General features: G+C 35.0%; 1 pseudogene; it reads left to right on the forward strand.

Moving 5' to 3' along the window:
• The first annotated feature begins 1,064 nt into the window (after positions 1-1,064).
• Positions 1,065-26,127, forward strand: part of LOC113071133 (adhesion G protein-coupled receptor B3-like) — a 50,880-nt pseudogene continuing 25,817 nt past the window's right edge.

The following is a 26,127-nucleotide window of genomic DNA, read 5'->3' on the forward strand; positions in this document are numbered from 1 at the left end:
TGACCAGGGTTGGGAACCACTAAGTTTACACTACTGTTCAAACATTTGTGGTTGGTTACGAATTTTTATATTTTTAAAAGACATTCAAAAACTCTTATGCTTAACAAGGCTGCATTCATTTGATCAAAAATACAGTAAATCAATAATTTTCTCTTATAGTTGTAATTAAATAGTATTACAATTTAAAATATTTAACCCTTTTTTGACCGAGTAAGCAGGCACCTATAGCAACCTCTTATCAAAGGGTTAAACCATCTAAAACATCATTCCAACTTCATAGAAATGGCCTCAAACCACATAGAACACCTTGGCAATCCTGTAGGGCTCCAACAGGTTTAAAACCATTTAGAACAGCTTGGCAACCATAGCCAGAGACAAAACCATTTAAAACATCTAATCAACAGTAAAGCAACAGGCTACATTATGAATTGCATATGCTGATTAGTTATGTTTTGAAGCATGGTAGCTGGTTTAAGATGGTCCTTAGTTGGTCATGAGCTGGTTAAAAAGCTGGCTCTGAGCTGGTTCTGAGCAGGAGCAAGTTGCATAGGACCAACATATGACCAGTTAAAACCAGCTATTGACCAACTAGGGACCAGCTTAAACCAGCTCAAACCAAATGCCAACACATACAAAATAAATGCTTCAAAACAAACCTAGCCAACGTATTCTGTTTTTTCAACAAGGTAGGCAAACCACTCGTATTTCCTTCTGAAAATGTAAAGACTCTAAAAGAGTCTAAAATGTTTTTAAATCCTATATCAATGTATCAAAACATTGTTCTGTCAGAGCTTCTTTATCAGTCCAACACGACAATACTGCATCAACCAACAGCATTATTTTGGAGTGTGACTATCTACTCATCGAGCCTATATCAGACAGGACAGTGTTTGAGAAACATCATTCTATAAACAGTTTGTTTAATGTGGCTTGAGGAATTATACACTTCACCTTTAAATACTAACTATAGTTTTTATATTACAACTTACTGTTAGTGTTCTGTTATAGTTACAGTCTTTGAAGGACACACAGAACCCAGTCTCTTTCCCTGTGTCTTTCTTTAGGTCCAGGGGCACCTTGCTAAAGGTCAGAGGAATTTGGCAGGAGATGGCATGTCCCAGGTTACGAAGGTCCTCCTGGACCTCACCCAAAGACGCAATTTCTATGCAGGTGACCTTCTCTCTTCAGTGGAGATTCTTCGAAACGTCACAGACACCTTCAAAAGGGCCAGTTATGAACCCTCTTCTGATGACTTTCAGGTAAGAGAGAAAATAATCTGGTTCTTGTTAACCTCCATGCCTATATGCATCTTGTAGCTGATTTCATTTAGGCATTGTGGTAAATTAATTTGTCTTAGGTCTTGAATGTTGATAATGCAGGTTGAAAGTAGCTACTGATATCACACATAACAGGTCCTGAATACAATACTTTTTACAATACTTTTTGAACTACTGTTCAAAAAGATTTTTTTTTTATTATTATTATTTTTTTTTAATAAATAAATGATTTTATCCACCAATAATGCATTAAATCATATATTATGGCTTCCAACACAACTGTTTTCAGCTGTGCTCATATTGAGCAGAACATTTGAATATTAGAATGATTTCTGAAAAATCATGTGACAGTGAAAACTGGAGTAATGGCTGCTAAAAATTCAGCTTTGCCGGCACAGAAATAAATACATTTCTTTTATAATTTACGTTATTCTGATATTTACTGTCTTTATTGTATTCTTGATCAAATAAATGCAGACTTGGTGATTTTTTATTTTCCAAATTCCATTTAAAAAGTATACTAACCCAAAAGGTTTGAAAGGTAAAATAAATTGGAAATATTTCATGATATGCTTTAAAGGGTTATTAAATGCATTTAAATGGGTTAAAAATAATTGCAACTATATTTTTTTCAAACTTAGTTCTCTATGACATTATACTCAGTATAGTCGCAAGTGAAGGGCTTGGGACTGTGTGCATTTTTGTGCAGCCAATTAGCTGTCATGATGTCATTTTCCTCCAGAATGATTAAACACATGGCAATGTGATTGGCTCTAAAATGCATATCTCCAGAAACGAATGCCTGTGCGCAGAGATAGCAGCATGCCAGTCACATGTTTCTGAGGGGTGATGTTCTAGTCGAGGAACTGTCGTCGAGATTAATGGGAATACGGACAGGTTTCTCCAGATATTCTAGGCATTTGGTTGAAGTTAGCAAAATGGCTAAAGTTAGTAAAACATCTCCAGTCACTTACAGCACCTTCAGAATAGCAATGTCACTGCTTGGCACCATGACTGATAAATATCTTGCCGCTCTTGCCCCTCACAGAGAGCTTATGGGATTGTGACACCGTGCGCCAGCTGCTGATAAGAGATAGTCACTAAGTCTATCTCATTCTATCTCAAAGCTCGTAGCCTTCCCAATGCCGAAATAAACCGATTTTTTCATGACCTGTTCGTTAGAATCTGGGTATTTTTACATAATACGGAGTGTAATGTGATTTTGTGCGTGTATGTTTGTGTTGGGTCGGGTTGGTGTAGGAGGTTTTATCTAGCCCTGATGTGAACCGGTGTGGCCCTCCTCCCCACGTCATGTGTGCCGGGGTGGGTTGTGTGTTTTGGAACGTATTAATGCTGTGTTTAAGTGGACGCATTACCACCAGAGGGAGCATAAGCATTCAAGTAGAAAAACAAGCGTGCCGGAGCCAAGACACTACCTCTCTCCTGCCTTCCATGGCACAGAGCAGCAAACAAAAAAAGACAGGCGCACATTCCAGCTGGATATCTTATTCAGCCCAGTCACCGCTGCAAACATCAGCTCTCTTTCCAGTCTTGGAGTAGACAGCTCTCCCAAGCGCCTTCAAACTCAACCGGACGCTCTCTGTTCTTCCCCTTTAATTCTGTGCACATTCGAGTGCTTAGGAAAGATCAAGCAATCCCTGAATTGAAAGCAGCAGGAAATCCCAGGTGTGTTTTAGAGCCGAGGCCTCTGGACATGTCCCATCATCTCCCTGTAAATCAGTGCTGTGATCCTCAGAGTAATTCCCCGAGACACTGTTTGTTTAGACTTCCGAAATACAAGGGAGATTCTTCATTATTGCCTTTTCGGAGAACACTGAGTAGATTTTTTTCTTCTTCTCTCAAAACATCCCAGATATGAACATTTCTAGTTAGCTTTATCAAGGGCTATGTAAAATTTCAATTTAAAGTCAATTAAATTCCTGTATCTACTTAAGCAGTAGGTACAAGAAGCTGAGCTATTTTTATGAATACAGTCACGGCTAAAGTCACAGACTCAAGTACATTATTGCTTTTTCAGTGCTTCATAATATTAAATATCAAGTCCACAAATAGTGTTTTATTATGCAAATTCATTAAACATTATTCTTCTGTTATAGAATATTGTCCTTGACAAGCAGGATATTATTCTGTTGGTACTCTGCATATACATACAAATTTTTCAAAAATGTATTATGAGGTTGTTCTGAATGAATTTAGTCATTCATAATGCCTTATAATACATCTCAGAATCTGTTCTTATGAATAGTTAAAACTATAATTATCATACACTTTTAATTCCTTTATATTCTTTCAGAAGCACATTTCTTTAAAATACATGGTCAAAAATCATATTCATGTTTATATCATGCATTATTATGCATTGTAATTTTTAAGGACAATCATGTTTTAAAATGTTGTTGTTGTTTACTCCCCCTTTTCAGGTTCAATATCACTATCCATCTTACCTTTATTTATTTATTTTCCTTTTTTTTAAATTGGTATATAACTCCTATTTTTTAAGTTCACTTTCCTATTTTACTTGCTGAAGTTTAGGTGTAAAAATGTGTTGCAATTCACGCTGAAATTTATACTTTTTAAACTATACAATTTATATATTGACTGAAATGTGATCCCAACTATGTTCCTGAGACAGCAGCATTCTACTAACTACAATGTCTTCTCTCCACAGAATTTTTTTCAGATCATCAGCAATCTCCTGGAAGAGGAGAACAGAGAAAAGTGGGAAGATGCACAAACAGGTGGGTCTGAACATTGTGAACGAGTGTTTTTGAAGCTTCGGGGTCGAGATTGCTTTATTATGGTCACATCGCAGAGAGTATCTGGTGTTGTGTGTCACTCTGCGGCTGCGGCTCAGTGAATCGATTGCCATCACCAGTGCAGATGCTTTAGGTAATTGTCAGGTCAAAGAGGTGCCTGTCTCCACAGGCAGGGCTGCGTCAAATCAAACCTTTTCTGCCAAATACCGACCTCCCTGCTGTGCTGATTGGTGGAAGGACATGCAATATCCACTGCATCCACTTGGTGGCAGCAGCATTGGCAGCATATGTCCAGCTCTTATGCTTTCCATCAGCAGTGACGGCATTGTCTTCTCTCGCTCTCAGAGAGACAGTGTAAAAGCAGCCTGAGGGATTTGGACTTCAACAAGCTGAATGTTCTTTAGAAACTTAGAGGAAATCTCCAACTGCATTATTATTGCTCTGAAACAAATTGAGTGTATTAAATGTCTCTTTCTTTCCTTTAAGCCTGAACTGGTAATGCCTCTTAAGCAGACGGTGGTAATGTTAGTGTCTGTCAAATGTAAGCTGCTTTTGGAGCTCCTTCGACTAATGTTTTCATCCGAGTTCTGGTAAAACACGAGTCCTTGAGCGGAGCGGGGTGCCGGGTGTCAAGCGAATTATCCCTTTAATGGAGTTTGCAGTAGGGCAGTGTCACAAGGCTTTTAAAGAAAAGCAATATGTTTTTAAGTCAGGAGTGTGTTCGGAGATCAGGTCACGTAGCCGGTTGCTTGTTTTGCCCAAGGTGTTTTGCCTGGTTTAGAACGGTCCCAGGAGCAGACGGTCTCTCGTTTTCCATCCACGTTCCTCCTCTGCTTTGTCAAAGATTGAATCTTCAAGCTCCTCGAATCATTAAAGGACATCTGAGACGCTTGTCACCGGCTCTATCAAACGATTGGCCTTAGAATGCCCTGACGTTTAAAGATCACCCAGGATTTTATCTTGTCAGTCTTGTCTTCTTCTTTAGAGTCAGCTCGTCTGAGCTTTGATTGCCAGTCTAGAGTTCACACCTCAGATTCATGGCAGTCTCTGCTGTTCAGGCAAAGTAGGGGGGACTTTTTAAAGGAAGAAGCTTTGACTTGCCTCGCAAATTCGCATCAGGAAATAAAGAAGAGCCTGAGGTTCATTACTAGTTTCAATGACTGATGGTCTTCTGACTTCTTATAGATAATAGTGAGGTAAAGTTATTTTCTTATCCTAATCAATAGGATATTAAATAATAATAGTAAATACATATAAAATATATGTGAAAATGTTATATTATACACACACACACTTGTGAACCCCCCGTAAAATTAAAGTTAAATATATGATATTAATAGATTTATTATAAAATAAAATAACCAAAAAAAAAAAAACATTTAGCATTATTTTGCATTATTGGTACTTTTCTGTTAGTAAGGGAAATTGGCTTTTGAAGTATAGTACTGTATAAAAGATCCTATTCTGTAATAGTAATAGTAAATTATATTAATAAAAAATAAATTAAAATATTATTTTATTTTATGTTATTTTATTATAAAAAATTGTAACTATACATTTAAGACACACATATGTATAATAAAAAATGAATAGATACAAAAATCTTAGAAAATGAATTTAGTTAAATATATAATATAATATTCCATTACCAAAAATGTTAGTAAAGGAAGTTGACTTTGTATTTTGGTATAAATGAGCTATGTTTATACCTGTTAGCATACTCCAGTTGGATATGCTTGAGACTCATGGCTAAAATCTATATAGCAGAAGAGTGCACCAGTGCAACATGATATGATAGAACAATTTACTGTATTTGCGTGACACTGAGTGCTGCAGCAGTGCTGGTTCATCTAATGGCCGTCAGCCTCGGCCATTTCCCGCATTGCTGTCTTCCCTGCACACTTCAGCAGCCCAGCGCTGTTGCCATGGAGAGAGATGCTCTCTGCTGTCCCCCAGCAGTCTGACCGAGGGGGGGGGTGGGCCCTCAGCATCTCTCTCCCCGTCTGCAGCTTGTCTGATTGGCTTGGCCCAAGATCAGCCCCCGTTCGAATGCAGAGCCCGACTCCTGCCAGGGGGATTATTAGATATGTGACTCCATCGCCCTGTTTCTCCACCTCACTAAGGGTGCTAATTATGAAATGTCACTCAGTGCTATTTTTCTGCACCCGCGTTTTTATTTTGCAGACTGGCTGCAATGTGTTTCTGTGCTTTGTTTGTTGTCACGACGAGAGGGAGTTCAGATGCTAATGAGACGAGAGAACTAGGAAGCACAGTGTCATATGGCATGTAAATCCATACTGTAAATCTGCTGCGGTAAAGGGCTTAAGACAACTCGGCATGAGAAAGTCTTGATTAAACTAGTATAGCAAACAATGCAGTCTTATTTTAGCATTGTTTATATAGTATTATAGTGTTTTGTTTCGTTTTGTTTTTGAAATTTCTTTTAGTTAGCTTTTATTTTTATATCATCAATTATATTTTTGTCAATTGTTTTTGTTTTTGATTTTTAAAGTTATTATTATTATATATTTTTTTCTTTTAACTTTTAGTACTTAAGATTACATTTATTTCAGTTAAATGCCTAGGCAACATTTTTAATACTTTAATAGTTGTAATACTTTTAGGTTATTAACAACACCAAAACCTTGCATTAAGTTTTCATTTGTCAACATATTTAAATACATTAGTTAATGGGAACAATACTTCTACAGCATTTCTTAATCTTAATGTTAATATTGACATTTACTAATACATTTTTAAAAAGTTATATTACAGTATAATAATTATATATAACAGTATAATAATAATTTTATAAAAATATATGGATGTGTACTAACTTGAACATTACATTTTTATTAACATGTTATTAACAAAGCATGATCATTGTTAGTTCAAGATATTAATCATTAACTACTGATAAAAAAAAGTTGCCCATTTTTTATTTTATTGATGCATACTATTCATAATAAATACAAACTAATTGTGTGGCATCATTAATCCCTTTTACATTTCAACCCCTCTCTTCTCACCACTTGATTCCTCTTAATGTATAAAATAGGACCATTTAATAGATGACTTTAAATAATGATTAACTGAATAGTCCTATTCTTAAATATTCTGTTAATGAGTCTGAAAAAAACGGTCTGCTCTTTATAAAAGTTCTCCTAGCCCTTCTGTTCCCTCTAAAGATCTTTCAGAGTGATGGCAGATGTAAATAGCCGAGTTCAGTCACCTGAAGGTCAAGGTTTGGATCAGCAGAGCGTGATGCTATTGACTGAAAGAGAGCAGGTACTTTGACAGGCTGAGGCTGTGGAATCGGGAGGCGGTGAGCCACAGGCCTGAATTCCTCCACCGCATTTGCTCTGACACTGATGGCTGGTCCTCTAGAGAGGCTCTGAGCCTTGCACAATCACTCTGCTGCATGAGCTTGTCTTTGTGAAGGACTGCGCAGACAGGATGCAGGGCTCTAAAGTGTGAGATACAGAGGAAGTGCCCTTTAAAAAGTCTTTATAGTCTCCTTCCAAAAGAGTCTGTCGGAGTGCTTTTACTAAGCTGACTGTTGTCCTTCTATCTATCTATCTATCTATCTATCTATCTATCTATCTATCTATCTATCTATCTATCTATCTATCTATCTATCTATCTATCTATCTGTCTGTCTATCTGTCTGTCTGTCTGTCTGTCTGTCATATATTCTGTTGTTCCAACATTTTATTGATATTGTTCTTTCTATCATTTTGTTTTTCTCTCTGTTCCATCATTTTATTGTTCTTTCTCTCTATTGTTCTAACTATCATTCGGTCATTCCATCCATCATCCATTCATCCATCCATCCATCCATCCATCCATCTATCTGTCTATCATTCTTTCTATCATTCTGTTGTGTATCTATTCATTTTCAAAGTTTTGGACTAGCATTTGTTCTGTCGTTCTTCTGTTTCATTCATCATTTAGTCATCTTTAAGCTATATCCTTTTAAACCTTCACATTTGACACCAACACTTTGGTTTAATTTCATTTAAATATAAAATTGGATTCCAAATCCATCCTTAATCCATCAGATTTGTATCTGTGTTTGATACTCTTTTCGCAAATAGAGGAACATTTCTCTCATTTTTCACCTATGATTCTCTTTTCCCAGATTTACCCAGGGTCTGTGGAACTCATGCAGGTCAGTGAAGAGTTTATCCACATCGTCGGGCTGGGAATGAGAGACTTCGACAATGCCTACCTGATGACAGGAAACCTGGGTAAGAGAGCCGCAGAAACCCTCCCGCCAACCACTTGTCTTGCTGACTCTTCCCGTCAGTTCTGTGTGTCGTCAGTAATTGAGGATAAATGGTGCATGGAGGGGGACAAACAACCGCCAGTCGATAATGTTAATTAAAATCAGCCCTTTCCACTTAATGTACTAAATTCTAATGCAAACAGCCTCATCTTATTTCAGCTCGGAAAAGAGGACTCTATGTTTGGGTTCGGTTATATCTATTGCAGCATGCTTTGATTTTCATTTTCAAAAACAAAAACTTTTGGCCCCTTACCTGATTGATTGATTTTATTTCTGTTCATAAAGTAGGGCAGTTAAAAGATAAATCTAGATAGATCTGCATTAATTGCATAGCTCAACAAATATGAAATGAATGGATTAGGATGACCTTCCTATCCATCAGCAGATACATAGAGGAGTCTATAATGTTTGCATGCTTATGCACTATATCATTAAAATGGTATTTTCGTTGAAGGTCGTCTTTGATATTTTTTTTTTTATGTTAACTTGTTTTATGTAGCTTGCCATAAAACACAGACAGGATTGCGAGTGCCATGACATTATGTACAGTACATTGATGTATCCTGAGATTTAAAGCTTACTTAGTATCTTGCTTAATATGGGCAACAATCTAAAATACATTTCTTCTTAAATCATACATTGCATTATCAGATTATTTTGCATAGTTTTTTGGGACTTTGGTATCTCCTGACTTAAAAAAAAAAAAAAAAAAAAAAAACAGTTTAAGTATTGAATTTAATGACCTTGGCCTTCTTGGCCGTATCCAAACTGCTCATTTAATATTAATTTGGACCTTCTGAGATTGTTGAAGGTTAAACACCTTTCACTGGCCATTTTAGTAAAAGAGTTTCAGGCCCTATTTTGTGTCCCATTATTGGAAGTGTCATTTATATTAATTTACCTGCTGACTTTCACATTTTATTTAACGAAACCACAAAAAAAAAATGTTTCGAGGTCTTTTTACAGGCAAGAATGTATCTTCATCAAGCCAGTTCAGACATGACCACTACATTTCAGTGTGTAAGATAAAACGCACAGCCAGAACATCAACATCATGATGCAGGAGAGCTATAAACATTTTAATGTCAGCCACTGACAAGGCAAAGTAAACCTGTGATTGAAACTGCTTCTTGTAGTCTGAAGGTGAAACTGGGTGATGTTCTGTCTTCCAGCTGCTGCTACAGTTTCAGAAACATAAAGAGGCTTTAGTAAATCACTCATTATGTCAAACATTATGTTGATTTGTAGCCCACTTTTTATTATCTAATTACCAGTCATTTAAATGAAATGAATTGTAAACTAACTTTGAAAGGGCTGTATTCAAAAGCATTGGATTTGCTTAGGATGGTATTTAAAATTCCACAGGCAGTCCTGCTTAAACTTAGGACTCAGTAATATTTCATTTTGCAGCTTAAATATAAATATATATATATATATATATATATATTTTTTTTTTTTTTTTTTTTTTTTTTTTGAAGTGCTACATCAAGGCTTTAATAGATAAAGATTCATATATATATATATCATAATGCTGTTTTCGTTCTACAGTATTATAGGCAAAATGACAAAAAATGTATTTAGATTTTTTTTTAATTTCCTTATCAGTGAAATTAAACATCTGTCTCAGCCAGAGTCTGCTCTCTCTGATTAAAATAACAAAATGGTACTGCTTGTACTAGCCAAGTAAAAATCATCTGTCATAGTAAGATATTGCAGCATCATTTCCAGCCAAATTTATAGCACGTTCTTGACACCACAATAAATACCTTCTGTCAGCACGACACACTGTTGCGTCCGCTTTTAGCCATATAACCTTGATTGCAGAGGCTCCCTTTTCCGCGGCATGTCTGCTCGTAGAATAAACAATGACTTTGTCTTAGTTGCAGCTCTTTAAAGCTAAAAGTTTTATTTTAATTTTTTATGTGTTTAATGGATATTGATTTGTGTGCATTGATTACTCAGATGAGTTGAGAGACCCTGTTGTCTACTCCAGTAAATAGTCTAACCTTCACATTTAGCCGAGATTACACTGAAATCTTTGACGTGACAGAAATGGCCTGTTATTCCTCGGTAGGATCCAGTCATTAAGCTCATTAGTTACAGGTGGGCGCAGGTGCCGATGCCTCCTGGCTGGGTTCCCTGAGGACCGTTTCCCACAGCGGCGTCTCAGCACAGACTTGAGCAGGAAAACCGCTCTGAGCACATCCCAACTAAAGAGATCTCACACACAGAGGGAAACCAACTGAACAAATCACTGTTGCAGGAGATGATTAGAACCTGTCTATATAAGAGGAGCCCTTCACTCCACAACACTTTTGTGTGATTCTTCATCTTTTTTTGATATGCAAACTCTTTTGCGCTTTTAAATTTGACTGTTCATTTTGCTTTTGGTTCTTTTAGGCTGTGTTTGAAATACAGTGCAGACTTCATGTTAATAGTATGGTACATTTCCTAACATTTCACTTCACTTGTGTAGCCATCTTGTGTAGTTAAGGATACACAATATACAAATTGTGGCTGATATAATAAGCCAGTAATTATTTTCCGTAATATAGCTGGCAAACAATAAATGTTACCATTTTGTTTGTATTTACTTAAATGCATGAAAAATACTAAAAAATAAAATCAGTAATTTTAAGTGATCCAAATAGAATTAGGCATCACAATATTATAATGTATTTAAAATTATGTATTTAATAGTGTTATTGACTCATTAATGTTTTTTTTTTTTTAATAGAGCCAAGATTATTTACTAAAAAAGGAAATTTTTTTGTTTCTGTATATTTTCTATACGCTTTGTGCGCAGACAGATGCCAATGTTGTCAAAACAATCCCAATTCGCACGCATCTACAAAATGGCAAAAAATGCTGTATTATGCACTTTGAAGCCTATTTTCTAAATTCTGCATTTCAGGCTCTCAAAACGCTGTTGCTGTGTCTCTGAATGGCCAAAATTCCTAAACATTTTCAGTTTTTTATAATGTATTTATCAGTAACATGCAGCAGGTAAATGAAGCAGGATTCCTTCTGAACAGAGAAGCCTGTATGGAGGTAAAGATCACTAAAGGGCCTGTGATCTCATACTGTTTTAGAGCTCAATGTTTGAGCTGCTTCACCCAGTGTTCTTCAGTTCTTCCCTGTGCGCTCCTGTGACTAATGCACTCCTCCAGCTCCCCACACACAGCAGCTGTCAGCACTGCCACTCTCCTCCTCCTCACACACACACACACACCCTGTGCCCGCTGTAAGATGGTCCTTACCTACACCTCAATGCTCATTACCTGACAATTCTCTCTTCTGCTGGAGAGACCAGTCATGCACCAGAGTTTGCACCATTAAAATAATATTTAAAAGGTCTTTTTTAATTTAAATAAAAAAATCCTGGAATTTTAATTAAGGTTGCAAACATGATGTTAAATTGTAATTTGATTTAGAAGATGGGCAATGTAGTTAAAATTGAATGCTTTTCATTGAAATTCATTAACTCATTGAATAACATAAATTTATTTGCCTCTGTTTCTTATTAAATAACATTTCAGTTTATGGATCATCATAAAGAACAGTTAATTTCTCCTAATAATATATATATATATATATGTATATATATATATATATATATGTATGTATGTATCTTTTCTTCCAAATGACACCAAACAATATTAGAAACGTGCTGGCAAAAAAGACAAAAATAAAATAATGTTCTGAAAATGTAAATGATATCACGGTGCAGTTTGATGTTAATCGTTTTGACTGTTTTGTGCTTGGGTTCAAAAAAAAGTCTAATTAGTTGATAAAAACATATTCTACATATTATGGAATAAATAGGCACCATTAGTCAAACATTATTGATGTAATTATATATGTTTTGTCACAAATCTTGTGTTAGATTTCCTGTCTTGAAAGTGGATGGGGAACAAACTGTCCCTCCTGATTTTTTGTGTGCTTTTTTTAGTTGCAAGTATAAAGAGGATGCCTGCGCCATCTGTGATAACAGACATTAACTTTCCAATGAAGGGACGGAAAGGGATGGTGGACTGGGCCAGAAACTCAGAGGACAAAGTTGTCATTCCTAAAGGAATCTTTGTGCCCCAGACAGCAGGTAATGTATATGTTGCTATCTTATGTCCTGTATAATAAGGCTACATTAAATAGATTGTAAAGCCAGTTTTCATTCAGTGCATTTACATTCAACAAAGCAGGCCATCAGCATGAGAATCAAGCTGTCAGTGAACGGCAATAGACAATCTTTTTCCAGAAATAATGCTTTGAGTTAAATAATTAACGCAACAAACAGCATCTTTCAGGCTGACACTGGACGTATTTTCTTTCCGTTATGGAAATAACATCAATGAATTCAAGAAATTCTGGCATGTTATTTAATAGGGAACAATAATTGAGGTTTTTCACACCACGTTAATATTTTGTTTTGTTCTAACAACTAATGAAACCCAGTTTGTTCAAGGAATACAGAATGAAATAGTAGTTTGTAGACCTAATAAAAATGATATTCCTGCTTGGTGATACTGTGAGTGAGATTTTTTTGTAGAAGTTAGAATTTCACACTAGGTTTTAACACTTAAAACATGAAACACTTGGCAGACTCTTAACTACATTGCATTCATGGAGTTACACTTTTTTCAGTTTATGCGTTCCCTGGGAATCGAACTTATGACCTTGGCATTTGCTAGCACATTGCACATTGCTCTACTCGTTCAGCTACAGGAATATTTTTAACTGTATGTGCTAAAGTATATGTTAGAGATAGATAGTAAAGTTATCTCCTTTTTTATTACCTTTTATACTAGTGCTTTCAAATGATTAATCACGATTAATAACATCCAAAATAAAAATAAAAAAAAAGTTTACATAATATCTGTGTGTGTACTCTGTATATTTTGCAATCATGACTCATTGTATTTTCTCCACTTATTTATTAATTTTTAAGGCCATGAAAACGCTTTGTCACTTTGATTTTTTACATTTAAAATTTACAAATGAAGGCATATTCCGTTATTTTGGATCATCAGTAGGATGTTAAAAGTTTAGTAATCGCTACCATAATATGATTGTGTTCAAATTTCAAAGCGGTGACACACTGTGACCGTTTAATGGGATAGCTTTGAGATTACAAGACTACATGTCAAACGCTTGCCATTTGCCTGTTTTAGAGGAGACTGCACTTGGTTCGACCACATCAATTCAGATGACACAGCACTCGCTGTATCCTCTCAAACAATGATAGTAAAGAGAGCTGAGCACCAGCGCACCAGACTATTTACTTAATTAGGGTGATCAGTCTTATCTGAAGTGTATCAGAGGGAAGTAATGAAGGATTGATTTAATACATAACTCACTCCAGTTTGCCTTGAGCTTGACTAGAGGGCTGTACAGAGCTGTTTGAACCAAGATTAGCCTTCCTGTCAGCAAAGAAGACCTTTGCCTTCTAGTTATCAATAACCTTTCTAGTATAGCCTGATCTACCACTTGATTCACTATTGGCAGGGAATTTATGATGGATTAGCTGTCAAGGATATTGTTTGGCAAGAGATCTGATTTTTAATGAGTATTTTGCAGGTTTAGAGGTTAATGAATTCCTGTAGCTTTGAAAAAAATCTTGTTAAATTACTTTGGATTGAATGATCCCTACATGGAAGTGGGAAGGTATTAAAAGAAAATTCCTGCTGTCTGCCTCTGAAACAAATCTGCACTCTGAATTATTAAATAATCATCCATGTTGCTGAGTGAAAAGTTGAAAAGGAAGCTGAGAAAAACAACTTTGTATGGAGATGCTATTTGATATGATTAGATAATGTGATTATAGTATCATCTAACCTAGATTGTTTTCCGGCAGATATGGATGGATCTCCTGTGTTCATTCTTGGAACAGTTCTCTACAAGACTCTTGGTCTTATGCTGCCTGGTCCTCGGTAAGACTCTCCAGTCATTTAGATGAAATATTACAAAGATATCATAATGATATTATTGAGGAGAGATTCATAACCAAGGATACTTGTACCCTAGGGACTACTTAAGAAGGTTCCTGCCTAGAAAGATTTTGATGCATTAAACCTGTATAATAGAAAAATTACTTAAACAATTATTCATCACGAGAAGTTTTATGTTCTTTTATAAAAAGAAAATCAAATAATGTGTGTAATATGTGCAAGTTTATGAATTTATGACACCCGTAGAATACATTTGTTACTTTGAAACCGGAGACAAATATTCCAGTATGTGCATTTACGAAAAATTACTACTAAGTGCTCTGACCCTTGACTTATGTATTGGAATATATGTTTTAATGTTTCACAGGAGATATTAATTATTGGAAATAACAAAACTTGTTCTTAATTAACTTCCCTGGTTAAATAAAGGTCAAACAAAAATACAAGTACTTTTTAATATATTTTTTAATCAGAAAATTTCCTATGCAAAAAAAAAAAAAAAAAAAAAAAGGGATGGTTTAAACTTCCCTGTTTATTTCTAATTTCTGTTTATTTCTAACTTAATTAATTTAAAAGGTTTTTCATAAATTAGATGCACGCAAATATTAAAGAATTTACCTTTATGCTGATTTGTTGATATTTGTCCTTTTTTTGTGTATTCATGTCACATATATGCAGTCATAATCTTTTTAAGTTTGAAAGTTTGAAATTTTTTTTCTGTCATTTTATAGCATAGAAATTATGCTGCATTCATGTTGGAATTATTGTAATTTCGATAAAAAAAAAATAAAAAAAAAAACGTTACAAGTTTTATCTTAGGAAGCTAAAACTGTATGATGTCATTTAACAAAAATGACAGCAGCCTCAACAGTTAAAGGCAATTCTGTTCGATTATAGCCTGTGTAACATGGTGCTCTTTCTTTGATTTGAACTAATATAATGATAGATTGTGATGGGCGGCCTGATTTGGCATCATGGATGTTGCCATAGAAACCAAGGATTTCTGTGTCTGAAGATGTGAACTACTCAAAGAGTTATCATCTAGTATTTTCTAAATTGCAGCATTTTTCCAAGCTTCAAATGTCAGGTGCAGTCATTGTTTATTATGGTGCTAATAAGGAATTTGTCCTTGTATGTAGAAGCTCAGTTATGTGACTAATGTGTTAAAGCCTAGTGACAAATACTGTAAACGCAAAAAACACAATCATTTGTTTTAAAGAAAGCTGTTTCACACAAATTCCTTGTGATTTTCATCTAGTCCCAAATACAGAAGCTGGTACAAACACACTACAGCGTTTTCACTCACGGCAATTCTTAGTTATTCTCAGAGTCCATCTTGAAGCTCGGGATCAAAACCTTCTGTTTCATTCGAGGACTTCTAGTCAAACCTCCAGAGACACACAGGACAGGACAGACCTTTCCTGGTGTGGCTCTGAGCTGTCAGTCAAACCTCAGCAAACCCCAGTTTGATTCCCTCGTGCAATTCCCACCGACAGGGAGAGAGTTCATGGAAGAACAGAGAAAAAGGGCGGTCCTCTGTTCTTGAGCAATGTTGGATTTTACTAAAGCCAGTAGGGAGATGGAGATCAGTACAAACAGTAGAAGATAACAGAAGAAAAGTGTTACAAAGAACAACATAGCAGAAGGAGTTTTAAAGACAGATCATGTTGCTGAACATTTAATCACAAGACAAAATACTCTGGTGTGATAGTTACAAGAAATGTGTGGTTATTATTATTATTATTATTATTATTATTATTATTATGGGAAAAAATATATATATATATATTAGGATTTTGTGGAAATTGATACCAGAACATGCAAACTGTTTCTTTTTTCTTCTATATGTATTGAAAGTAATTAATCACTATGGCTTTCAGATACACTGAGAAAATAAATTGGTTCAGAAACAATTTTCATCCAGAAATTGCTAATAAATGTATACATTTGTAAAACACACTCCAGTAATCATCCAATAATCTGTTTTATTTACAGCTCAGAATTTTATTTTATTTTTCTGTGTAAGATTATCAATTAATAAAATTCTTAGTCAGTTGTATAGCTTTAATATATTGGAATATAGTATCCAAATTTAGTTATATGGACCACTTTAATAATGGTGCTGTTTTCTGGTCACCTTTGACTTTCATTATATGGTAAACCTTTTGTGTTTTATTGGGGTGTTGCTAGACCCTTTTTACTGTGTTAGATTGGTGTATACCAACCTGTAAATGTTAAGCAATCAAGTATGTGTGTTAAATTGTGTCATCTACAACAATGACAATGCAGCTCTTTTTTGCACATGCAGCTTGTGAATGGCTTGTACAAGACTGTATATCCATTTATATCCAAACAGCATTAAAAATGATAATATCAAAATATGAGCTCACTTTTTTGAAGCGGGCCTGTGCCCCAATACTGTTTTAAACGCTGGAAATGATTACCTGATGGAGTATATAATTACAGAATTGTAATCTTCATTTTTAAGAGTTTGTGTTATTTCATGCATTTCAGGATGTGTGGACAGTCATGACACCACGCAACACCACATCTGCTTGATTTAACCAAGAGGCTGGTTAACCATGCACGGATAATGTCTGATCCCATCTGTACATTTATTTTGAAAGGAATCATTTTTGCCTTTAGGCTGATCTATTTGCAGACAAAGACAAATTAATTTTCCTTGGCATAGTCTTCTCAATTCATATGCATTCTAAATACCATAATCAAAACTAAAAAGAATGTGACAGACAGTGAGGGCTGAGGAGTATGTCTCAGATGTAGCTTTTTTGTAGTCTTTTGAGAAGCTACTTGTTGGGCATTCATTTTCTGTCTTTGCTTCTTTTTAAATGGACCATGAAATCATGCCCTAAACAGTTCAAGTTGACAAATGTTATACGAGGAAAATTGGTTTAGTTTAGAGGAGGAAGAAGCATGCAAGGAGAGCGATGCTGAGTGTACTTGAATCTTAATATCGAAAGGATTTTTGCACCCCTGTTGCATTAGATAAGCGCACTCGAATGTTTACAATTTATGCCAACCAATATTGGTTTTAATAATGAAATTAAAAAAGTAATAAAGCACATAAAAGTACTTGAAGTAACTTTTTGTGTCTAGTGATGACAAATGACTGCTTTCCATCTCTATGTGATCGTTTTACCCAGAGGCGATCATTTCGGGTTAATCAAAAGCTAAACAATTTTCAATTTGTCAATGTTTAATATATTGTAACTTTGTCCATCTTTAGAGTTAGATCTTGATATTTCATTTATTTATAGTCTAATTATTTCACCTTCTAAAAAGTAGTCAAGCATATCACTATTTCTGGCCTCTGCGAACAGAAAATATCTTATTTGAAGGGAGAAACCAAAAATCACGACCTCACACCGATTTTCTAAACTGAGTCCAACCTGGAAAGACAGTTCTGTGCTAAATGAGCCATTTCCATTTAAATGCTCAGAATGGGGAGTTTAAACAAAAATCAATGCTGATGATAATGGAAGTATTGAAATTAGCATTTCTCATTCAAGCATGACCTGACTGTTGTGTGATCTAACCCACAGGAATAACACTGCTGTGAACTCGAAAGTGATTGCTGTGATTGTCCGACCAGAACCCAGGGTTACAGAAGCCCAGCTGGAGATTGAGTTAGCTCATCTAGCTAATGTAAGCACCAGTCAGATCTCAACACGCTTCACAAAAACAGTCCGTAGAGGCTAATTAATGCTGACGTGGAGGTCACATATATTTTAAAACCTCCTAGTTTTGGACTCTTTTACTGTTTCACTGGTCTGTTGGTTTAAGGAGCATGTTAATATGCCATTTATTTTACACAAGGGAAGGAATCTACAGCCTTTATGTCCCAGAGATCCTCCATTTATGGAATATCATCAGAAGGGCTTAAAGAAGTCCTGCATCTTATGTGGATTTTATTATTATTATTATTATTTCTTTATATTCATTATTATAAAAATTACAAATACTTATTTATGTATTTATTTATAGTGCAAAAAATAATAACTGTGCTAATAATAACTTGTTCTCTTTAACACATATTCACAGAATAATCTATTATTTGCATCATATGAATCATAACCAATTGATCTACTATAGAAAGCAGCAACGGTAAACACTAACTTAGCATAAAAATAAGGTTAAAATAGTATACTGTATATGCATACACACTGGGGTGGCCATATGCACCATTCATATGGGACACGTCCCAGCCAGGATTTCAATATTGCCTTTAATATTGGCTATTTGCACTGTGCAGGCTGATTGTTGTGTAACATACATGAGAGCTATAAAGAGCAAAGCAGACGGCTCCTTATTCTTTCGAATCGCTTTCACGTGTTTGTTCATTCGTTTGACTTGAAGTATTGTGCCGCACTTCGTTTTTTTTGGATTTGTGTGCAGCAACGCTTCACGTCAATCGAACGAACAAACACGTGCGCATATTTGCATTGCTTTCATCGTTCCCTCTTGATCTCACCTTCTCACACGCAGCCCCACGATTGGTCGATTAAGCACAATACCTGCATGTTATTGGTCCAACTGCTCTGGATGTTTTAGGTAATATTAAAATCTTGGCCGGGACATGTCCCGTATGAACGGCGCATATGGCCACCCTAATACACACACACACAAGGTTCTGCAGCAAATGATCTGTTCTGCATCAATACAAACACTTCCACATGTAATTGTGTAATTGATGTAGAAAGCAATGAAACATATGGCCTTTTAAACTGAGACTAGGAGAAGAATCTGGGTGTATCTGAGCTGAATTCGGAAAGAAATGTAGTTTTCTGTTTCTCTTTGAAGCAGTACAGCCAATCAAAGGGAGCTCTACAATGCCTGTGTCATCTGTTTCAGGCTCATTAATCAACAGACAAATAGCAGTAATTAGTCCAGTAATTAATTTGCCATCACCAGTTATTTCTCTCCTTATTGTGTTATCAAGATATGGCCCCGATGATTACAATGGGAGCACTTTTCTCCACATCGCTTTTTTCCCCTTTCCTGTTTATCTTTTAAATAACGTGACTTATGCTTTGAGATATTGCCTATCATAGTGAAAATGTCTTTTTATTAGCATGTACTGTGATGTCTAATCATTGTGCTGCGTGTCCAATCACAGTATGTGTTTGTTCTCTTGCAGGGAACAATGAATCCGTTCTGTGCACTGTGGGACAGCTCTATTATGTAAGTGAAAGTCAGTTTTATGTCTCCAAGATTGTGTTCTGATTTGTGAAAATGAGCCTTTAATACAATAACTTCACAGCCAATAATAAATTGTGGTGCTTGTTGAAATATCCAGCCATTGTATCCATGGAAACATGTTTCCACTGCCATCGAGGTGAAACAGTGGTTGACATTAGCAGTAATAGAATTTTGATTGTGTTATTCTCAGAGAATACATTTGATAGAAAAATATTTAGAAGACTTGTGGTGCTGTCAGGCTCCTCTTATCTTTTCACTCTAAAGTCAACATGAAATCAGAACTGACCTGGTTTATTTTATTAATTCCTGTCATTGGTCAGAAAAAAAAACGTTTTGTAATCTTAAATCAAATTCATATAACTGGTTTCTAATGCTAAGCAATACAACTAAAACTGTTAATATTTCTCAATATTTTTCAGCCTTTTCAATGTAATGTTATAGTTTTACATTTAACATTTATGGATTTATTTTTTCTTTTTCATATAATGTACCATTCCAACTAAAATTGTGGTTGTTATGAAATGTTTTGATTATGGGAAAACTGGTCTTGTATTACTGAGAAATACACTACAGTACTCTGAAAGCATAAGTATCCAGATGTGGTCTTTCAGAATAGATCAAGGACCAGTTTACCTTAACACAACCTTCAGGTTCTAGGAAACTACAGTGTGAGATCACTTCCACCAGTGCCCTTTAAAAAACTGTTTGAGAATAATTACTCCAGTGTCAGTAAAGTATGAGTTAAAGATGAAACGGACAAATCCCCAACCACTAGAAGGCATTACAGCCAGGCCAGCCGCAATCATTTCTATAGCTGGAGATAATTATATGAGAGGTAACATTAGGATGATATAAACCTTATTTTCCCATTTTGAAGTGCTTTTTTTACTGTAAGTACTGTAAATACTGTTTTTAACTGTTTTGAAGTACTGTAAATACACTACCATTCAGAGGTTTAGTTTTTATTTTATTATTTAGTAACGCTACAAAGGTACAGTTAATGTTGCAAATGGTTTTTGTAATACGAAATGTTTCCTTAGCAGCAATTCAGCATATTAGAATGATTTGTGACCCTGGACCACAAAACCAGTCTTAAGTGTAAATTTTACTTAGATTTATACTGTAGATCAGCTTTTAATTTATTTATAAGTTTTATAAAAACTTTTTTTTTTGAAAAAATGTATAAATAAGCTTTCCGTTTATGTATGGTTTATTAGGATCGGACAATATTTGGTCAAGATACAACTATTTGTAAATCTGGAATCTGAGGGTGCAAAAAAAATCTTGTCCAAATGAAGTTCTTAGCAATGCATATTACTAATCAAAATGTAAGTTTTGATATATTTACGGTAGGAGATTTACAAAACATCTTAATGGAACATGATCTTTACTTAATATCCTACTGATTTTTGGCATAAAAGAAAAATAAATAATTTTGATCCAAACATTTTTTTATTTTTTTATTTTTGGCTATTGCTAAAAATATACCCCAGCAACTTAAGACTGATTTTGTGGTCCAGGGTCACATTTCTGTATGTGTATGTAACACTGAAGAGTAATTTGTACTTTTACTCTATTTTTGATCAAATAAATGCAGACGTATTGACTTTTCAAGACTTGTTTCAAAAATATACTGTATGAAAAACAATCTTACTGACCTCTTGGATGGTAGTATACCTGTTGAACCAAAGAAACAAGTTTAATGCATGACACAGGAAGTAGAAACACTGGTGGCCCAATATTTTATGGAGATTTTTCCATTCTGAAGTGGTTTTCTAATTTAAAGTGACATACAGTACATTTTCTGCATGGAAGATCACCCTAGGCATAATTGTGATGGTTCATGGATCGATTCTTACTAGCATTAAACCTAAAATCTTTGCGCTCAGGTTTTTAACCGCTAAATTACCATGACCATTAAATTACTATGAAAGAATCTCTTTGTCTAGAACAAATGTCGTGTGATGGATTTCGTGGTGGATCTAATATTCTCTATTGTCACTCGTGATTGTGACTATAGCCCGTAGACCCTCTTTAGAGACATTCCGTCTTGTCTTTGCTTTTCATCTGGTCCATTTGGATTTGGCAGCCTTTTCTCTTTTGTTCCCTTAGCGTGCAATTAATAAACCAAGTATTTCTTTTGGCCAGGCTGTGCAGAGACAGGTTCTGTTGAAGGGATGATTTCTATAAATGGGAGTCAGGTTTGGCCACACAGAGATGTCTGTAATGCTAACAAGTTTTATTTAAATTCGAAAATTGTAGTACTGTGTGTACCATGCCATGTGCTGTTATTTTTCCTTTGTCATATTCTTTTAGTATTATTAAATATTTTATCTCCATACAAGATTCTCTCTTAGTGTCGTGTGAGTGCCAAGTTTAGAAAAGTATTATAACGATACCCTAAAAGTAATCTTAAAATGATCTGAGTAGTTTAAGATATAGTTCACCCCAAAAATGAAAATGTGTCATCATTTACATTTATACCTGAACATGGACCTCATTTAAATGCTCTCATTTTGTTCTCTGTACAATGGACTATTTGTTGCCATACTGCTAGTGTTTTTTTTGTTGTTGTTGTTTTTTTGCCCATGCAGTTAAAGTAAAAACCAAAAACAACAACAACAACAAAAGTTTTGCACGTTTGGAACAACATAAGAATAAAAGATGATAGAATTTTGAGTTTCTGGTAAACTATCCCCATGTTTTGTTATGATGTTTCTCAGTAATTATATGATATCTGTATAATCCCAGTCATTTCATTATTTACTTATTTAGTCCTGTCTGGCCCATGCTGTAAATTGAAATTGGCTTCTATTTAATCTTAATCATCTTCAAATATGAAAATTACATGGTTCTTCTGAGGCAGTATGAGCCAGACCTCTGTGCGGTGACCGATAAGAACACAGAGAAATCGTATTTATCAAATTCAATTTTCATTGAATGAAGGGCCACCCGAGTCTGCCCCCTTGAGTAATTTGAGCCACTTGAATGGATTTTAGCCCTGTGGTATTATTATATGCGGCTTATAAAGAGGGAAGGGTCTCTGCCCCAAAACACTCAAGAATATAAACAGGCTTCATATTTGCTATTAAAAGAGATCCGCTCTTATTAGGCTCAAATAATGTGGATTTCATGCCTGTTCATGATAAATTTAAATAAATTTGCTGTTGAGTTAAGTCTCTAATCTGTTTGCATGATTATTTATGTGGACGCATGTTCGTTAATAAATTTGTTTGTTAGCGTGTTTACTCTTTGCACAAAATCAAAATTGGCCTGTGCAAGCAAACAATTACAGAACACAAATGCACAACTCTATCAGCTCTCTCTAGCATGATTGTGCATATTTTGAGGTGCAATTTTAATTAGCCCCAAGAGATTTTCTCAAACAACGAGGGAAAACAGCTGCTGATTTCGATGACATTCATATCATAACATAATATGCGTCTCTTCTTGGAAGTCATTATGTATACGCTAGTGTATACAAGCTCCTTGCGAATGAGAAATTTCATTTTTTTAACCTCTGACATCACGGGTTCAGGCAGAGTGGAACATTTAAAGGACTTATTCACATAAAAAAATATAATACTCTCATTATTAACTCACACTCATGTTGCTCTAAACCTTGTATGACTTGTGATAGTCTCATTTCCATCTATTTAAAATATCTAGGAACCTGTCATGCTTCAACAGAAGCACTAAGAAAGCATAACAAAAAGTCCTGAAGTCATTCAATAGCTTTATTTGGAAACGTGTTTTAAAAATTAGCTGAAAATTTATTCACCCTCAGGCCATCCAAATTGTAGATTAGTTTGTTTCTTCATAGGAGCAGACTTGTATTAATTTAGCACTACATCACATGTTCGCCAATGGATCCTCTACAATGAATGGGTGCCATCAGAATGAGAGTTCAAACAGCTGATAAAAAAATCCCGATAATCAGTATAGAGGATTTGTTTCTTACAAACCCATAGATTTTCACTTTACAAGACATTAATTGATGGACCGGAGTTATTATTATGTTTTAAGCCGCTGTTTGGACTCTGATTATTATGGCACCCATTCACTGCATAGGATCCACTAAAGCAAGTGATGTAATGCAAAATTTCTCCAAATCTGTTTTGATGAAGAAATAAACTCACCTTCATCCTGAATGCCCTAAGCATGAGTAAATTGTCAACAAATATATTTTTTTTTTGGGGGGGGGGGGGGGATTATTCCTATATAAATATATTATTTTTGTTGTTGTTGTTGTTATTTCTAGATCTCCAAGACATGTTCATGAGAGAAGCTTGGATTCAAAAATAGACTGAGTCTTTTCAAAGGATTATTTCAGTTCAGTCCCATTTCAGTATTGGTCTGAATTATTTGGTCATGAATCAGACTGATCTAATTCTTGATTTCTCAGTGAATCAATTATCCAGGTGCTGTGGTTACTAGCTCACTGGAGGAAGATTATCTGTGTATAACGACTTAAATTTTGTTCTGTTCTTCAGATAAGGAAGTAATATGACTTCCGAAACTTTAAATATAGCACCATTTTTAAGAACCAGTTTTGCTTCTGCATCATTTTGACACTTGAAAGCTTTAGTTCCCCTTTCATTGTAATGGAAAACAGGACTGGCATAGTCTATTGTATTTATTTTTTTGCGTTTCAAGAAAGCACGAAAGATTTGGAAAAACATGAGGTTGGAGGACAAACTGAGGTTAAGTGTCTAGACTGGATTTCTTATTCATGTAGACTTGGATGCATGTTGTTGATTGCCATTGACACTGTGTTTGTGAGGAAAAACAATGAAGCTTGTTCATTGTTTGCAAGAAAGTAGTAGGTGTACTGAGGCACTGTTTTACAAAAACAATTATGGTAATGAGTAACTGGGGAAAAAATTGAGGAAAATGTGTTGTGAATACCTGAACTCACCATTACAATCCTGTTTGCTTATAAGCTTTGTTCACTTAAATGGCTTACATTATCCTAGACATGGCTTCATGATAGCATTTGTATATAATCAGATTCAAAGTATTTCTTCCCCATCCCAGCAAAACTGATTAGCAGTTTCTCCGAAACTGTCAGGAAGGTGTGGTATATGTCCCAGCACTGTGAAAATTATACGTTACCTTGATTTAAAAGCAGAATCTTTCTCTCTAAGGCAAAATGTTGCTTAACTCTGCATCGGTCATGCAGATTCTTGTTTGAATACTCACAACTCTATAAATTTTTGCATGTATGAAAAATCACAGGAGGGCCATACTTGGCATGAAATATTCATTCATTTATTCAATGGGTAGAAGAATTTCCAGCAAAAACATACAAAATACAGAATCACATAATCTGTATAAATTTGTATGACCTTATGTGGCATTAACAGTCTGTATTGGTTTATGGGTAGCTGACTTGCAAGTGACAAGTACTCAGTATAGCTGTAATTTAAATCAATGTATTTTTTTATAATTAGTATGACCATTTATGAACTTACAGTACATTAATTGAGAGAGTGCATGGAATATTTGCTCTTTAAAAAATTAATTTGTCACATGACAGGGCTATTATATTTTAAATTAAGTTGTGATGTTTAAAAAATGGATGTAGAAATATGGAAAAATAGTTCAAAAATGGTGTTTTTACATAATCCTAAATTTGAATTTAAAAGGTTTTATACATTTATGGATAATTTGTTTCATGCATTTATGGAATAATTACTGTATCTTCAAAATAAGTGCCTTCTCCCCTCTTTTTTATGATTATTATTTTTATATCTGTTCACATCTTGAAGAAAAACTACATCAGGAGGAATTATTAAAAAAGTAAACAACATGTTTAGTGATATGCAACTGATAACTGCTTGATTTCAATGTACATTATATGCTATCAGGATGTTTGTTGCTAAATTTGTTTAATGCATTTTTATAAAATATAATTTTCTTGATGTTGGAATCAAGGACTAAAGATGTGTGGTTTATGAGCATTTGTGCTATATTTTGTCAGGTGTACAGTACTACTACTTTTTTCATATGACCCTGAATTAGGTGTACGCTGAGTTGCATTATGAAAGTGCCTTTAAAGTGTTATTGTTAGGCTTATGTATAAAATGAACAGTCCGAAAATAACTGCAAAGCAGACATGAATAGACCACTGATTGCAATGTTCCAGCAAAGAACACCGCTTCCTATATTAAGTGCATTACTTCCAGTTACCTGGCATTCAAACAGTGCAATTGATATAAAATATAAAGGATATATTGAATAATCTTAAGAGTAAGACAAATCCCCAAATGTCAGAATTCAAATGAGATTACAGTGTCATTCTGCTAGCCTAAATGTAGTGATTCAGTACCATGGACAGCGTCACATCTTGGCTATTAAAAGTCATTAGTCTCTACTCGTACAATTGCCTAGAAACCAAGCCTATCTTGAGCCTAGCGTAATTTATACACCCACTGACTCCTCCACAGACTGTGTGTCTTTAAAATTACTCCCAGACCGGAAGAACCAAGTGAGTAACAAGAGAACAGATGCAACTAAACGGAAAATAAATGGCCTTTTCTCTGGTAGAAAATATATCAAACTTCCATAAATAAGCCATGCAAACTGGAATTACCAGAGTAACGTTTTGTTTTGATAGC

Source organism: Carassius auratus, unplaced genomic scaffold (assembly GCF_003368295.1).
Source record: "Carassius auratus strain Wakin unplaced genomic scaffold, ASM336829v1 scaf_tig00006024, whole genome shotgun sequence".
NCBI lineage: Eukaryota > Metazoa > Chordata > Actinopteri > Cypriniformes > Cyprinidae > Carassius > Carassius auratus.